The sequence below is a fragment of the Diceros bicornis genome, chromosome 34 (assembly GCF_020826845.1).
Source record: "Diceros bicornis minor isolate mBicDic1 chromosome 34, mDicBic1.mat.cur, whole genome shotgun sequence".
Lineage (NCBI taxonomy): Eukaryota > Metazoa > Chordata > Mammalia > Perissodactyla > Rhinocerotidae > Diceros > Diceros bicornis.
The window spans coordinates 1629925-1647433 of record NC_080773.1 but is presented as its reverse complement, the minus strand read 5'-3'; the positions used below and the strand labels follow the sequence as shown (position 1 = coordinate 1647433).

At 43.3% G+C, this 17509-nt stretch overlaps 1 long non-coding RNA gene across 1 annotated transcript; it reads right to left on the bottom strand.

Annotated features, from left to right (window-relative positions):
* Positions 1 to 200: 200 nt before the first annotated feature.
* On the bottom strand, positions 201 to 3478 carry LOC131396709 (uncharacterized). The gene is made up of 3 exons (XR_009216661.1): positions 3122 to 3478; positions 1072 to 1118; positions 201 to 438 (listed from the first exon to the last, which is right to left on the bottom strand). It is a non-coding gene; the product is annotated as an uncharacterized LOC131396709 (long non-coding RNA).
* Positions 3479 to 17509: the final 14031 nt, after the last annotated feature.

Genomic DNA, 17509 nt, shown 5'->3' with positions numbered 1-17509 from the left:
TCAAGTTGTTGGTGAATCTTGATTAAGCTTTTGATAGTTTTGGCTGTCTGCTCAAGCAAAGCTTCCTTTGAAACCTAGGGCTTCTAAGCCGGTGGTTCTCAAGTGTGGCTGGTCAGCAGCATCACCTGGGAAATGGTCAGAGACGTAAATTCTTGGGTCCCCCCATCCTATTAGATCACAAATTCTTGGATGGGCTCAGCACTCTGTGTTGCAGGGGACCTCCACACGGTTCTAATGCACACTGGAGTTCGAGAACCACTGTCTTAGGAGAAGCCAGTCCTAGGTACAACATAGGGTTAGCAAGGATTTCTCTCTCACGAGGGCTTCTCCTGAGGCCCCATGGACAAAATAAGGATTCCTCTTTATGGCCATAGGAAGAAGTATCGGCTCAACTCCAGGCAGCCTTCTTCAGGAATTTTTCCAATATGACCAGGAGCTCTGAAATTTGGATTCAAAAAAGAAAAAAATAGGGGCTGGCCCGGTGGCGCAAGCGGTTAAGTGCGCGCGCTCCGCTGCGGTGGCCCGGGGTTCGCTGGTTCGGATCCCGGGCGTGCACCGACGCACTGCTTGGTAAGCCATGCTGTGGCGGCGTCCCATATAAAGTGGAGGAAGATAGGCACAGATGTTAGCCCAGGGCCGTCTTCCTCAGCAAAAAAAGAGGAGGATTGGCGGATGTTAGCTCAGGGCTGATCTCCTCACCAAAAAAAAAAAAAAAAAAAAAAAAAAAATATAAAAAATTGGTTCAACGTTCAAGAAATTTTCCTGCTTCAGATTGAGGGTGGAGAAGTAGCTGAAATAGAGAAATTTTTCCCAGAACACTGATCTATCATTTCTTGATGGAAACCACTGAGTTCCTTCAGTGGAACTAAACAGTGACCAGGAAGGTTATGGTTAGTCTGATGTGTTAGAGGAGAAAGAAGCACAAAGATAAACAAACAAACAAACAGGAGAGAGGGAGAGTAAGGAAGGGAGATAGACACAGCGACCATCAGTCAGAGGTAGTGAGAGGCGGGGGAAAGGAATAGAAGATGCAGAGGGAGAGAAGCAGGTGCCGCTCGGTAGGAAACATACCTGTTGACACTGTGCACGTGTGGCTTTCATAGACAGGTGTAAGGTTTCTAAAAAGCAAAGAAAATAAAAACAAATCCATCCAATTTAGTAATTTGTCCTAAATATTAATTGATCAGGTCTGATCACGCTGATGTCTTCCGTCTCCTTTATTTCATCCATGTCTCAAATTCCATGTCCTGCCCTTGTCTAAGGCTTCAGAAACACCGCAATTCAAACTGTCACAAGGTGGACTGTTTAAATCATTTCAACTTCTTCCTTGCCCTTCTGCACATAATAGATGCCCTACAGTGTTAGCTCACCTTTCGGTGCCTTTCAAACAAACTTTAAAAAACTTTATTCTTAAAAGTAGAGCTTTAGATTTACAGATAATTGAACAGATAGTACATAGAGCTCCATACACCCCTCACACTGCCCCTCCTCTCTCTCCCAAGCCCCATCTCCCCTATTATTAACACCTTGCATTAGTGTGATACGTTTGTTATAATGAATGAACAATATTGAAACGTTGTTATGAACTACAGTCCCTAGTTTAAGGGGCACTCTTTGCGTTGTACAGTTCCATGGGTTTTGACACACATATAGTGACATGTAGCCACCATTACGTACAGAACAGTCTCACTACCCTAAAAATCCTCTGAACATCAGATTAGCTCTTAATGGCTTGTTAAAATATTAACAATTGTCAGAATAACTTAAATTTTTACGAGGAAAAATGTTCCACAGGTGCTAACTTTTGTTAGTCTCACTATTAGAAAAAATGAAAAAAATGAATCCCCATATAAATAGCATAAATCATAGAATTTTAAAGATAAAAAGGATCTTGAAGATCAGGAAATCCCATTTTCTTCAAGACCCTGCCCTCAGTCTCTCAGCTGTCTGTGTCATTTATCTGCCGACTCCGCTGAGGAGAAAGAAAGAAATTGATAAAGAAAAACAAAACCAAAAACAAATTTTGGTTCTAAGCAGTCCTCTTGAGCCCAATTTAGTCAAGCATGGATTTGTTTTTATTGCCTATTTGCATCAGGAACATAATTACTAACTAGAACCTAATTTGAGAATATTCATTATGAATGAAAGATGTCATATCTAAGAACAGAATGGAACTCACTGAGGTTTTACTCTTGGGACATTTGTAGGATTAAGTCAGGACACACTGTGAGAGTGATAAATAAGTTCTCTATATTTTTCTTCTCCAAGACCATGGATTTCAGCCACACTTTATACACATGTACTTTGCAATAATGAAAAACAATTAAACAATGACCTTGAATATTTTGCCCACAGATTCATTAGTCTTTAAAATATAAATTGAGCAATTTAAATCTAGATGAGTGAAAGACTATGGAGATTTCTAGAATGTCATGTTAGGTCCTTTAGAAGTGAAGAATTGACCTTATAAAGCATTTCTATTCCTTCTTATACCTTGACAATAGTGCTACTGTGACTCTGTTTTAAAGTGGATAATGGCGGGCTTTACTTCAATTTCCACCTTTTTTTTTTTAAGTACGTTTACTCAGTATTTCTCAGTCTCTTGAAAACTTTTATCATTAAGCTCAATCTTCATTTAAATCACCAGACCTATTTGATGAAGGCGACATGAACATTTACTTGCAAACTCCTCAGAAAATTACTAATTTAACTTTTACTTTGGACGATCCATTGTAGACCTCAAACTGGATTTCCCAGGCCCCTCAAAATGGCTCATAACTGTGTGTTTGTACATTTATCTGGGAAGATATTATCCAAGGGTAATTGTTCTTCCCAAATGCTTTCTTTACCTCAAACAACAATACTTCCAAAGTTTTAATGAAAATGTGGCCAATTTGGTGAAAACCAAGTGACTTGTTTGTTTTAGCATGCCAATGAGATTAAGAAAATAAGTATTTTAATTATCGTTATTGGTTTTAAAAATCAGAAATGAAAACAAACTTCTTTGTCCAAAGACATTTCTGCAAGTGAAATCATCTGAAAAACTGACAGCTAGCCTCCCGTTTTAACCACTCAACCATAAGAAATGTAATATGGTGGGCAAACACTTGAGCGTTGTCACCTGCACGAGTCCCCAGCGCTGTTTCCCCATCAGGGCCACAGATCAGGGGTAGGAGCCGGCAGAGGGGAGACAGCTGTGCCCTCAGCATCCTTGCTTCCTGGATCAGAACTCGGTCCCAGCTGCTCGCTGTCTAGTCTTCTGGGGAAGCAGAGAATTCTTCTGGGGACACGACACATCAGGTGTTAAGGATGTCATCATTCTTTTTTAAACAAATGTTAGATCGTGTGACATGCTTCTCAGGACAGGAGAAGCCACCTCAAGGGAAGGCAGATCTTCTCCAGGAGCTGACGGTCATCCAGGGAGAGCAGAGTCAAGGGCTGCAGAGCGCCAGCCCGCTCTGCTCTCCGTCTCAGGGACACTGTGGTCCCCATCCCCCTACCCCTCCTGGCGCCCCCCCAGCGGTTCCCATTGTATCCTTGGAGGCCCGCGCGTGCGCAGGACCGGCGCTAGGAGCGGCAGCGCCTCCCACCCCCGCCCCAGCGGTTCCCATTGTAGCCTCGGAGGCCCGCGCACGCGCAGAACCGGGGCTGGGAGCAGCAGAGGGGCCGGCGAGCTGGAGAGCCCTGGGCCGCACACTGGAGGTGGAGGGTCTGGTGCGGAGGTGGCAGCCACACTGGTTTGTGTAGGGGCTTTGGCGGGATCTTTCCTCCAGGATTTTCAGCGCTGGGGAGCTCTCCTTTCTGCAGTGTGGAGGAGCGCTGGGCAGGAGGCGGCGCGGAGGTAGGCGGTGGGCGGTGGGCGGCGGGCTCGGCGTAGAGATCTCCGCGCAGACGGCGGGAGCGCGGTGTCCGGGGCGGCAGATGGGGTCGGGGGCCGGGGCTGCTGGCGGGCTGCCTCAGGCGGGGGAGCCCAACCTCTGGAGGAGCAGAGGAGCGCCGCCTGGCCCGCCGGTCCCTCTGCCTTGGCGGGGCCCCACCCAGCGGAGGTGCAGGGGGCGGCAGGGAGTCGCCTGCCCTCTGCGCGCGCCCTTGAGTTCGCACCCCCCCCACCCGGTCTAGGCCAGGTCTCGACATCCCCGGGTGAACAGTTTCCTTCAGAAGATGGACTGTGGTCAGCGCTCCTCTGCCTGACTCTGCTCAGGCTATTGGGCACCTCATTGCGTTCTTGAAACAAATAAAGCTTCCTACTTCCTTGGGACCACTTTTATAGAAAAGCCTGATCCCATTAATGGTTTCTGATAATTGACTCTATATTTGCAAGGCGAACTTTGAAGCCTGTGAATTGTTGTAAACTGCATTTAATGAAAGGAATTTTAACAATCTTTGGTACAAATTATGTAACTTCCTAATAATAACTCACCTTCTGTTAACATAGATTGATGACTGATCAATTGATGATTGATATAATGTGTACGGAATTTTAGTTTCAGTCGAAAAAATTTTCTTGGCAGTTGGTGCTAAAATTAAAATCCGATAAGGAGGAGGTTTTTAGAAGCAGTATGTAGTGCGTGTTTTGTCTCCGTACTCAGAATTGTAAGAATTTAGATTTGGAAAGCCCATAGAACAAGAACTTTGAAATTTTGATTTGACTGACAAGGTGAAAGGTCCAAAGGCCAAATACGGTAGGATTTCATTTATATGATATTCTAGAAAAGACAAACCATAGGAAAAGACAACAGATCATTAGTTGTCATTAGTTTTAAGATTTAGTTAATCATTTAGTTTAATAGTTTAATCATTAGTTTTAATATTTCTGATTAAAAATATACATTTTAATGATAGCATCCTAATTATGCTTTTGGATGAGACCAGAAGTTAATAACCTATTAAATTCTGCAGTAGGAACAAATGACATGTTGGTTATTGGTGTCTTTGAAGCGTAAGTATTGGCGGTAATGAAATTTTTAAATAAGCTTTTTTGGATTCTGGACTACTGATTTTTTTATTAGATCCTGTTAGACACGGCATATTACAAGTTTCAAAAGGCTCTTTAAAGTAGCAGGCTGAAGCTATTAAATTATAATGTAAGATCTTGATGAAACAGGCAAAAATACAAAAAGCCATTCATCATTTTATCTTTGTTAACATATCAAGTAAATCTTACCATATACGTGAATGACTTTTGGCTAGACAGACCTGAACTTGACAAGATGGACTCATTAGTATGGTGAACTTGTTTTGGAATGTTAAAGTGGGAGAAGATATATAAGTTTTACCTGAGGGTGACCCAAGTCAATATGGTGGGTTTAGCTGCTTATACACTCTTTCTGAGTTACGATCTTGATTAAAAAGCTGGTCATAAACATTCCAAGAAATTTGGACCATTCTATGTATCAATATATTAAGATGTCTTATTTCTCTGATAGTTTCTGATTTCAGGGTGTCTGGGAAAAACAGTTTCTCAACATAGGTACTTTGGAATATAATTTTTGATTGTTGACTTATTGAATCATAGAATTGTTGATTTGGAAATAATATTAGTGATTGTAGAACTTAACCTCTTCATTTTCCAGGAAATGGAAAGTAAGGTTTCTTAAGTCGTCCATAGTCTGACTGCTACTTTAGTGGCAGAGTTGAAACTAAATGTTCAGATGCTTGTCTCCAGATTCCTAGTACAGTGCTCTCTGTGCTACATACTATTAAGTAGACAAACCAATGAGTTACCTTCCCAAATCATATATGTAGCCATCAGGGTTAATTCTTTCCCTTATGCATTTTTTTCCTTTCTTTTTTAAATAACTACTAACCACAATTAATTCATTCCCCTACCATGTTTAAGGACTATCCTTGTATGTGTCTCCTCCAGCACACCTGTGAAGGACTCCCTAGAATGGACACCTGCCTGTGAGTGGGCTGCTGGGCCAGAGGCTGATGTGCATCTGTAACTTGACGAGCTGCAGCCAAATCATCCTCTGAAGTTTTAACAATTTCCATTCCCGCCAACAATGTCTGAGTCATCCTTGCCCTAGGAATTGTCAGATGGGCATTGTTAGATTTTTAAATTTTTGCCAATCTGATGAGTGAGAAATGATGTATTTGTTTTCCTCCTTGTACAACTGTTTTGACAAATGCACAGAGCTGTGCAACTACCAAAATTGAGATACAGAACAGTTCCAGCACCCAGAACTCCTTGAGCTGCTCTTTTGTAGTCAACTCTTCTCCCACCCTTAACCCCTGGTGGCTAATGATCTGTTGTCTTTCCCTATGGTTTGTCTTTTCTAGAATATCCTATAAATGGAATCCTACAGTATTTGGCCTTTTGAGTGTGGTTTCTTTCATGTAGCACAACACATTTATGTGAGTGTTCATCCGTGTTGTTGCCTGTATCAGCAGTTCTTTCTGTTTTATTGCTGAATGTAGTATCTATTGTATGAATGTACCACGGTTTATCCATCCACCCGTTGAAGGATATTTGAGTTATTTTCAGTTTTGTCTTTTTTGACTATGAATAAAACTGCTATAGATCTTTGCAAACAAGTTTCTGTGAGAACATATCTTCTCTTGGGTAAGCACATAGAATTGGAATTGCTGGTTCATATAGTATGTGTATGTTTAACTTTATTTTAAAAACTGCTTGTGTAGCAAAGTCTTGGCCCACAAAGATGTCCTAATCCCTGGAACCTGGGAATACATTAGTTTACTTGGCAAAGGTGAATTAAATTTGCAGATGGAAGTAAGGTTGCTAATCAACTGACTTTAAAATAGGGAGCTTATCCTGGCTTATCCAGGTGGGCCCAGTGCATCACAAAGGCCCTTAAAGGGGAAAGAGAAGCAGTCGAGTAGAAAAAAGATGCAACAAGGGAAGCAGGGCCAGAGAGATGCCCAGTTCTTGGTTTTGAGGGTGGAGGAGGGGGCCATAGGCTAAGGAATGTGGTGGTCTCTAAAAGCTTGAAAAGGCTAGGAAATGGATTAACCTTTAGAGTCCCCCAAAAAGAACCTAGCTCTGCCAACACCTTGATTTTAGCCCAAGGAGACCCGTGTCAGACTGTTAACCTACAGAACTGGAAAACAATAAATCTGAGTTGTTTTAAGCCATGAAATTTGTGGTAATTTGTTACAGCAGCATAACAAACTCCACTTGAAAGCTGTTTTCCAAAGAGGCTGAACTACTTTGTGTTCCCACCAGCAATGTAGGAGTGTTCCAGTTACTTTCCATCCTCATTAACACTTGGTATGTTCATCCTCTTTAATTCTAGTCATTCTAATAGGTACATAGCGGTATCTCAATGTGGTTTTTATGTACATTTTTCTCACGATTAATGACGTTGAGCATCTTTTCATGTGCTTATTGGCCATCTGTGTATGGTTTTTGGTGAAGTGTCCAAATCTGTGCCCATTTTAAACTTGGGTTTTCTTATTACCAAGTTTTGAGAGTTCTTTATAGTCCTGTCAGATATGTGATTTGCAAAGGTCTTCTCCCAGTCTGTGGCTTGCCTTCTCCATCCTCTCACCAGTGTCTTTGGAAGGTCTGTGTAACGTAACTCGAGAGGCTCCACATGACCTTATTGTCCTTCGTTGAGAAACAGAGTGAGGTTGGAGCACCTGAGTCCAATCAGACGTTGATCAGAGTTGGGGCTGGGTCTCACTTTTAGTAAACCCAGCCCTTCCGCTTTCCCCCGTTCCTGTTTGCTGTGCTCCTCTTCCCCGCACAGGAGTCTAGTTCTAAGTCTGGTAGATCTCTGTCTCTTCAGGTTTGGGAGCCCACAGAAAATTCAGCTACAGCCTTCAGACATCTCAGCGCAGCTCTGCAGCCTCCTACCTTACATCGCTTCACAATATGGCAAATTCCCTGAAGGTCAGACTAGCAGTATGTTTGACTTAGGCCACTTCCACCACTTCTGGAGGTTTCACTTTGGTTTGTGGAAGCTTGTGGCCTAGCTCCCCAGATTCCTATGTGGCACCAAAACTTAGCACAGGTGGTGTGAGGAAGAGCAGTTGTGTGTGTGAAAGCCCTCAGGTTTCCTCTGCCACACCAGTCCTGCAGAATCACTACAAGTTTGCCTAGTTTCTCTTTTCTCTAGCCGAGGCTCTGACTGAGCAAGCCAGATCCTTGGCAACCAGCTAGAATCAGAAAACGCCTCCAGGGGAAAGAAAGATAAAAATACTTGCTCACATAAAAGACTTTTTCTTCTTTCTGGAATTTTAATTGGTTGATTCTGGAGTTGTCTGATGCTCTAAAAATATATCTATAATTTATCTGGCTTTGTCCAGTTTTGCAGCAAGTGTGCTTTCCTGTCCTAGTCTCCTCGAAACCAGAAGTTCCCTTGTCATTAGTTTTTAACTCCATCTGTTATACATTGTCAATATTATTATTGTTTGGTAAAGTCATGCTTTCAATGATTTATTCAGATGTTTACATTTTTTTATCCTCACGATCCATTTTTACCTCTTACCGTTTCTTCTTCTATCAATTTCTTTCTTCTTAAAGTACATTCTTTTTTACTTTTTAAGTTTTTTCCTTGAGGAATATTTGCCCTGGGCTAACATCTGTGCCAATCTTCCTTTATTTTGTATGTGGGTCACCACCATGGCATGGCTCATGAGTGGTGTAGGTCCACACCTGGGATCCAAACCCACGAACCCAGGCCTTGGAAGCAGAGTGTGATGAACTTAAACCACTACAGCAGGTGGCCGGACCCCTTAAAGTACATTCTTTAGAAGTTCCTTAATGAGCATTTGTTGGTGGTAATACTCTTAGTAAATGTTTGCATAAAAATATCTTTAAGTCACCCTAGTTCTTGAGATATGGTTTGATTGGATGTACACTGAAAGTTATTTTCTCTCTGTACCTTGAATATTTAATCCAACTCTCTCTTGCCTTCCATTGTTAAGAAATGTATCATAGGTCTAAATGTAAGTCTCTGTAAGTGTTCTGTCCCTCTGTGGGGCTTTGAATATCTTCTCTTGTATTTGGTGTTCTTTGGTTTCCCTGGATGAATCTGACTCTAGATTTTTTTTTTTTTAATTGTGTTTGAGATGTATTCAGCTGCCTGAATCTAGGATAGAAGTCTTTTATCAATTCTGGAAATTTCTTTTTTTTTTTTTTTTTTGTGTGGAAGATCAGCCCTGAGCTAACATCCATGCTAATCCTCCTCTTTTTACTGAGGAAGACTGGCTCTGAGCTAACATCTATTGCCAATCCTCCTTCTTTTTTTTTTCCCCCAAAGCTGCAGTAGATAGTTGTATGTCATTGTTGCATATCCTTCTAGTAGCTGTATGTGGGACGCCGCCACAGCATGGCCGGAGAAGCGGTGCATTGGTGCTCGCCCAGGATCTGAACCCGGGCCATCAGCAGCAGAGCGCGTGCACCTAACCACTAAGCCATGGGGCTGGCCCTGGAAATTTCTGTTATTATGTCTGAATATTCCTTTAAATCATATATATATTTATATTATTTGTGAATAGCTTCTGTTGGAATGTGAATGTCTTTTGTGTTGTGTCTTAGAGGAGGAGAGTTCAGTAGGGGAAGCTCACTCTGCCATGATGCTGACGTCACTGTCTTCTATATATTTATATTATTTAATTCAAATATATATACACATACTTATTTATACACGTTCAATATATATTCATTAACTATATATTAATTCAATATATTATTCAATATAATGACTTATATTATTCAAAAAAATGTACATATCTTATTTCTTTATATGATCCTGTACTTGACCAAACTCAAGCCAGGCTCCATTGAGCCCTCTTCTTGACTAGGCCTCAATCTTGGCCAATTATAACTATGGCCTCTCAGCGCCAGTCATTTCACCCCCACACACACACATTATAGGACTTAAATGCTGACATAGTTTCTAACAGCTCAAATCCACATCCTTAGGATGACCACTGCCCCCTAAAAGTGCCTGCCTGAGAAAGCTCAAGGCAGCCAAAAGAATTGACTGTTTGTTCTGGCCAACACTCAATCATTGGCCCCTGACATCCCTTTCTTAGGGCATTTACCCAAAAGTGCTGACAACTGTGAATATTTCCTCTGTCCTTTTGAATTGTATAGAGCCATTCATTGATATGAGGACAGGGTGTCTGTCTCCCAGACTCTGCGAGAGGAGAGAAGTGAAACTTTGATCATTTCCAACCAGCAGACATGACTGGCCAGATGAAACTGCCCCTTACCAACACTCTGTAACTTTTCCCTCCCTGACTCTACTGAGCCCCTGCTCACCCCTCTGCCTGCTCCCTCATTCTCCTTTTCAAATGCCCAGTCACCTCTGTACAAATCAAATTGAGTTCAGGTCACCCTGTTCCCTGTTCCCTATTGCAGTGGTATTTTACTGATTAAAATCTGTCCTGACCTCTTTAACTAGATCCTGGCTTTGTGTATACTCTACGTTTAACACACAGATAATCTCATCCATATGCATATATAGGCATATACCAACATAACCCTGGGCCCTCCAGGACCAGTTCAACTGACCCCATCTTATCAACAGAGTAGTTAAGAGTTTTCTTTCAGGAACTGAGACCCCGAGTCCAGTTCAGGCCAGTTGAGACCACCAACTCATCAACTAGGCCTGCGCAAATGCTTGATAAGTGACATTTTTGACATCAAGGAGCTAAAAGCTCCATCCTCAGATCATCGTAACACTGCCAATTTCTGAACACACATCCGATGAAGAGGCACGAAGCTTGACTTTGCTTGTGCAGATCATCAATTACCTCACTTCTCCTTACTTCCAATTATCTACCTCCACATGTCAGACCACCCTGCCCTTCATCCCATAAATTATGCCCCAAGCCCTGGATCGGGGAGACAGATCTGAGACAGACACATGCGCCCTGTCTCCTTGCAGATAAATATCACAAAGTAAAGCTACAATTCTTTCCCCAAAGGCTGATGCCAGAATAATTGGCTTTTTTAATATGCATTGGGAAAGAGAACCCCAATATTGTGCAGTAACATCAATACATATATATACACTCAATGGATGTTTTGTCTTTTTTTTTTTCTTTGCTGAGGAGGATTCACCCTGAGCTAACATCTGTGCCAGTCTTCCTCTATTTTGTATGTGACTTGCCACCACAGCCTGGCCACTGATGAATGGTGTAGGTCCACGCCCAGGAACTGAACCTGGGCTGCTGAAATGGAGTTCTCTTAACCAGTAGGCCATGGGACCGGCCCATGTCTAATTGTTTTGAAGATGTTACTAGATATGCAATTGAAGTTTCACTATGATCTCTGCATTTCCTTGCTGCTCCTTTAGTCCCTCACTTCAGTGTATGTGTTTCTTGCTCCATTTTTCATGCTAGAGGAATTCTTCAAATATCAAGTGGTCCTTGGCTACCCATTCATATTTCTGTGATGAGAAGAAAACAGCTGAGTAGGATCTCTGTGGGCCTAATGGGGGCTGTGTCTGTCTGGACTCAGTGTTTCTTCAGGGGTCTTGAGTGTTGAACTAGTAACAGGCAAACACTGTTGGTGCCCCTGCTGATCTGTAACAACATACTTATTCTACGCATTCCCACAATGACAGACATCGTCTGAACACATGGAAATGCTGACAACACACCCACACCCACATACACACTATTCGCAAATGACCAGCAGCATTCAGACTGTAAACTACACCTGATAATGCACACTGATACTCAGAACATACACACAAACTCACACACATACAGACCACTCACTTTTTCAGAGCTCACAGTGACTTGAACTCTCTAAACACACACAAACATCAACAAAACACACCTTCACATAGATGCCATAATAGCCGTGCACCCTGTGACCATACAGAATTGCTGAACACACACACAGCCACACAACAAGGAACGTGGCCGTGCACGAGTGGGCTTGATCAGGGGATTTTTCACACCTCAGCATCAACATGGACACCCCAGGGTGAGAGGGAGAGGCAGAGGGCACAGGGAGAAAATGTTGGGAGCAGACAGGAGGCACTTGCATAAAGCAAATATGATACCTGCAAAGCTGGTTCCTAAATGACATATGACTCAAGGGTATGAGGAGCCAAGAGGATCTGAAATGGTACAAAGAAGGTGACTGATACAAACCCATCACAAGATATTGAAATGTAAGGAACAGTGATATTTCAAAAGGCACTGAGGAGAGTGCATCAAAGCTTAGATATAATTCCAAACAATGAATGACGTGGAATTCTGGCCAAGGAACAGCCATTATTGCTGTTAAAATTCCTGTTTAAATGTTTCTTATAAAATTATAGAAATACTCATTGAAAAATGACAAATATTCATTGATTTAAAACATTTAAAACATTTCAGGGTAAAATAACTGCAGGTTCCACTTTTATTGAGTAGCTTTCTTTGGGCAGCTAGAAAAGCAGGACAAAGCACACAGAACAGCTGTGTGAAGGGTCAGAGAACATCCTGTGTAGGTAGGACTTGGGGGTCTATAATCTCTGAGATGAGGGAAGCACAAGATTGTGAGCACCAGCTCCACGTGGCTTCTCTCCTAAGGCATTTGCTGTTTCAACAGTGAGAGAAGAGAGTCTGAGCAGAAAGAGGAGGAAAAATGAACTGAAATTTGGTTCCAGCCAAGTCCAGTAACTTCTGCTTCCAGTCAGATGTGGTAAAGGCAAAGCAACAATTAAACGTTGATTTAATAAATACTGTATGTTTGAAAACACCAAGGAGATGTGGAAGCAAACAGGACTAGATGAAATAAAATTTCAAAAAAAGAAGAGCCTTTTAAGGTGAGATTGCCAGACAAGCCCTCACCCAGGGGAATTTGCTGAATCTGGACTCTGATAATCAGACTTGTGTTACCAGAAGACAATAGGAAGTATAATCTGTCATAATTGGTCTATGTTAGCTTTTTAATATCACAAGCTTTGTTTGGCTTAATTTTTGTTGCCTCCACTAGAAGACTCTGTGAAGGGAAGAACATTGTACCATTTGCCACATGATCTGCAGAACATTCTTCAGTTTGGGCTGTATGACTTCTATAAATATTTGTTAATTTTTGGTTTCATGAACGCTATGGACTAAATGTCTATGTAGCTCAATTTCATATGTTAAAATCCTAATCAACGACATGATAGTATTTGGAAGTGGGGCCGTGAGGAGTTAATTAGGTTAGGTGAGGCCATGCATGTGAAGCCCCAGTGATGGGATTCGTGTCTTTGTAAGGAGATGGAGGGCCAGAACTCTCTCTGCTAGATGAGAGTAGAGCAAGGAGCTGTCCTTCTGCAAACCAGGAAGGGAGCTCTCGCCAAAAGCAAATCAGCTGGAATCCAGATCTTGAACATCCTAGTCTTCAGAACTGTGAGGAATGTATTTCTGTTGTTAAAAGTGCCCAGTCTAGGGATGGCCCAGTGGTGCAGTGGCTAAGTGTGTGTGCTCCACTTCGGCAGCCCAAGGGTTTGCAGGTTTGGATTCCGGGTGAGCACTGATGCACTCTTGTCAAGCGATGCTGTAGCGGTGTCCCATATAACAGTAGATTAAGATGGGCACAGATGTTAGCCCAGGGCCAATCTTCCTCAGCAAAAAGAGGAACAAAGTACATGAGTAGACATTTCCTCATAGAAGATCTGCAAATAACCAATAAGCATATGAAAAGATGCTCATCATCAGTAATCATTAGGGAAATGCAAATCAGAAACAGTGAGAGACCACCTCACATTCTTCTATCAAAAAAAAAAAAAAGATGGCATCTATCAAAAAAAAAAAAAAGAAGAAGAAGAAGAAGAAAATGAATAGAACCAGTGTTGGTCAAGATGTGGAGAAGTTGGAACCCTTGTGCACTGTCTTGGGAAGATAAAATATATAGTTGCTGTAGAAATCAGTATAACAATTCCTTAAAAAAATTAAAAATATATAGGACCCAGCAATTCCAATTCTGGGTATATATGCCCCCAAAGAATTGAAAGCATATTCTTCAAAACATATTTCAACACCCATATTCATAGCATCACTATTCATAATAGCTAAAACATAGAAGCCACCCAAGTATTGTAACCGAGGAGGGGCTCACTGCCCAATGCACCCCTTAAGCCAACCATGAGATACCTGCTGTTGTAGAAGGGAAAAAGCTTTATTACGAGGTTGGCCAGCAGGGAGACAGGAGACAAAGGTTAAATCCTTCTCCCCAATGGGCAGTTGAAAGGGCTCTTTAAGGGCAAAGGAGTGGGTGCGGGAGGTTGGGGGCGGTCCTACACATTTTGCTCAAGAAGATTTTCATGTTCTGTCATACATCCCACGTTCAAAAGGCAGTGTCCTTAACATGATTGGCAGGAGAGTTCTTTGTCCCCTACGTCATCCTCCAGTCACTTGACTCAAACAGGAGTGACGGTTTGAGTCTTGCCAGCTGTCTTGTGGTCTCACTGGTTCAAACCAGTTGAAACTTGCTCAAGGAGGAAAAACGGAGTTTCTGAAAAACAACTCATGGCCCAAGACTAGATCCTTAGTAAATATATGGAACGTGGCTTAAGAAAGTAGTCTCCAGGGCCCGTGATAAAAGTCTGGTTGGGGCCCCATTTTATTTTGGGCTTGGTTTTGGGCCTGGCTAGGGTATCTGTCCAGGGATGTATGGATATGCAAAATGTGGTATATACATAAAATGGCATATTATTCATCCTTAACAAAGGAAGGAAATTTTAAGATATGGCACACCATGGATGAACCTTCAGAATATTACTCTAAATGAAATAAGCCAGTCACAAAAATACAACCTTGTGTGATTTCCCTTCTATGAGGTTCCTGAAATCTCTAGATTCAGAGAGACAGAAAGTAGAATGGTGTTTGCCAGGGGCTGGGAGGAGGAGGAATGGGGGGTTATTCATTAACGGGTAGAGAGTTTCAGTTTTGTAGGATGAAAAGACTTCTAAAGATGGATCGTGGTGATGATTGCACAGCAATATTAATGTCTTCAATACACTTAAAACATACTTAATGTATTGATGGAGCTGATGACTTGTCCTGGCCAAGCACGTGCTTTTGCTGTTGCACATCTTACCCCTCACTGTATAGTTGGGAAACTAGCCCAGAAAGATGTAAGTACTGGCCCAGACCACAGGAGGTAGTCAGGGTCCCAAAGACTAGACAGAGCTCCAGCGTCCTTGGCCAAGGCTCCACCCTTTCCCTCAGGTTTCCTTTGGTAATGAGAGGCATTAAGATCTTAGAGGATTGCTGCCCACCCCTCTCCATATGGGGTCATTTTCCTCTCCTCATCATCACATGTGCACAGGCACCCCCACTCACGCTGACTTCTCATGTGGGGGCCATGGAGGTGCAGTCAAGAAAGAACCGATCCAGAGCAAGTGACAAGAGGCAGGGGGAGAGAGATTGGAGGCAGCTCTCCCAGGGGACCATGGCATTCCTTCTCCTAGATACATGCCCGGGGGCCCAAAGATGGGCAGAGGAATCCCTAAGGTTCCTAGGTTTCTGCCTGTTCCAGACCCATCCCTGGCCAAGCCTGGGGAGCACAGGACTGGGATCCTGCAGTCCACCTCTGTGGGCACCCAGAACTGTGATGAGTGCATCTCACCTTGTGTAGGCATTGGGAACAGGAGAGAAGACCTCAGTGAGGGTCCTCCTGTATAAAGTGGAGTGCATCCAGCAGGTGACTCCAAGTGTTCCATGCACTCACAACGTGTCTGTTGGACTAGGTTCTCTGTTGATGACCTACTGTGCTCTGAAATGCTGAGAAAATGCTTTCCACCCACTTGAGATCATTTAGAACTGAGGAGACATGGGGGCTTGGGTGGATGAGAACTGGGGATAAGGAAGAAGATGCCAGAGCACTGGACACCAAGTCTAGAGATGAGGGAGAAGACCAGTTCTTGTTGGACCCTCGGGGTCCTCATCTGGAGGCAGGGGGGAGTCATTGTCCTGGTTGAGGTTGGATGCCTCAGGAATGAAGAAGACAGGTTGTGGGGGACAGCAAGATGGGAAAGGTAAGCTCCCGAGATTCACCCCACTCTCTCGAAGGCGACAGGTCCTGCTCCTTTACCTCTGGGACCCTGGAGAGCCTCTGCCTTGAGGACATCTGAGGAATGGTTCCCTTCTGTTTGGTGGAGTTTTGGTGAGAGCTGTAGTGCTAGTGCTGGCCACCAGGGGGCGGGCAGCCTCTTGCATCAGTGGTGGCAAGTTAAATTTTGTTTTTATTTTTTTCAGTTGTATTGAGATATACTTGATATACAGCACTATGCAAGTTAACATTGCTGTGTGGTACATTTGAAAGTTGCTAAGAAAGTAGATCCTAAAACTTCTCATCACCAGGAGAAAATCTTTTATTTCTGTTTGGTGAGTGATGTTAACTAAACTTATTTGGTAACCATTACATAATATATATATACATCAAGTCCTTTCCTTCTGCTGTAAACCTGGAATTTACACGGTGTCCACTGAACTTTACTTGACCTCCTGGAGCAGAGAAGAGTCAAGCAGAGGTCTTTCTGGCTGTCCCCCTGCCTCAGAAACAACTTGTACCTCCTATTACTAGTGTTCATCTCCACAATCAAAGTTGGTCAGAAGCAGGGGGAGGGGTGCAAGATCTTCCCATGTACTCATTCAGCAGCTGTGCACTGAGCACTCACCCTGTGCCAGGTGCCCTGGTGGGCCAAAGTGCAGGATGAAAATGACCAAGTGGTCCCTGCCTGCCAGGAGATCACAGTCCAGAGGGGAAATGGACAAAAGCAAAGACATGAGAAAGAAAAGAGCAAGTGCTGTAGAGAAACACAGCAGGGGGCTGTGAGGAAGGGTTGGGTGTCATTGGGTAGGAGGGTCTGAAAGACCTCACTAGGGTGACATTTGCTGGGACCAGAATGACAAGAGGGAGTCAGCCCTGCACAAGTCTGGGAACAGTGTGTCAGGGAGATGGCACCACTGGTCCTGAGTCTCACAGGCAGAAGTGAGTTTGGCCAGAGGAGGTTAGAAATGTGGCCAGAGTGGCTGGAGGGAGCCTGGGAGGAGAGAACAGGAGCTGGGGTGGAAGATAGGGCCAGGGCCTGGTAGGCTGTGTCAGTTACCTTTCCCTCTCTGACTTCATTGCCCCTAACCTTGCATTTCAAAACTACAAATGTTGACTATCTCGCAATTTGTGTGGATCAGCAATCAGGCACGTTTTAGCTGGGTGCCTCTGCCTCAGTGAGTTGAACAGGTTGGTGCTGTGGCCTCAACTGTGGCTTGACGGGGGGAGGACTAGCCCCCAAGGTCACTCTCAGCTTTCAGGGTTCAGTTTGGACTGAGAGCCTGAGTTCCTTTCTGTCTGTTGGCCTGGGCACTCCTGTGCTTCTCTCCTCTATAGGCCTTCACATTGGGCAGCCCCAAAACACTGGTATTTGATTCCTCAGTTACAGGGATTCGACAGAGTGAGAGGGAGAGATGGAACATGAGAGAGGGAGTAAGAGGAAGTGAGAGACTTGTGTAGTTAAAATTTAGACAAGACATCCCATTGCTTTGGCTGTTATTATGTTCAGAAGCCAGTTACTAACCACTTAGTGGTTCCATGGGGATGTGTATA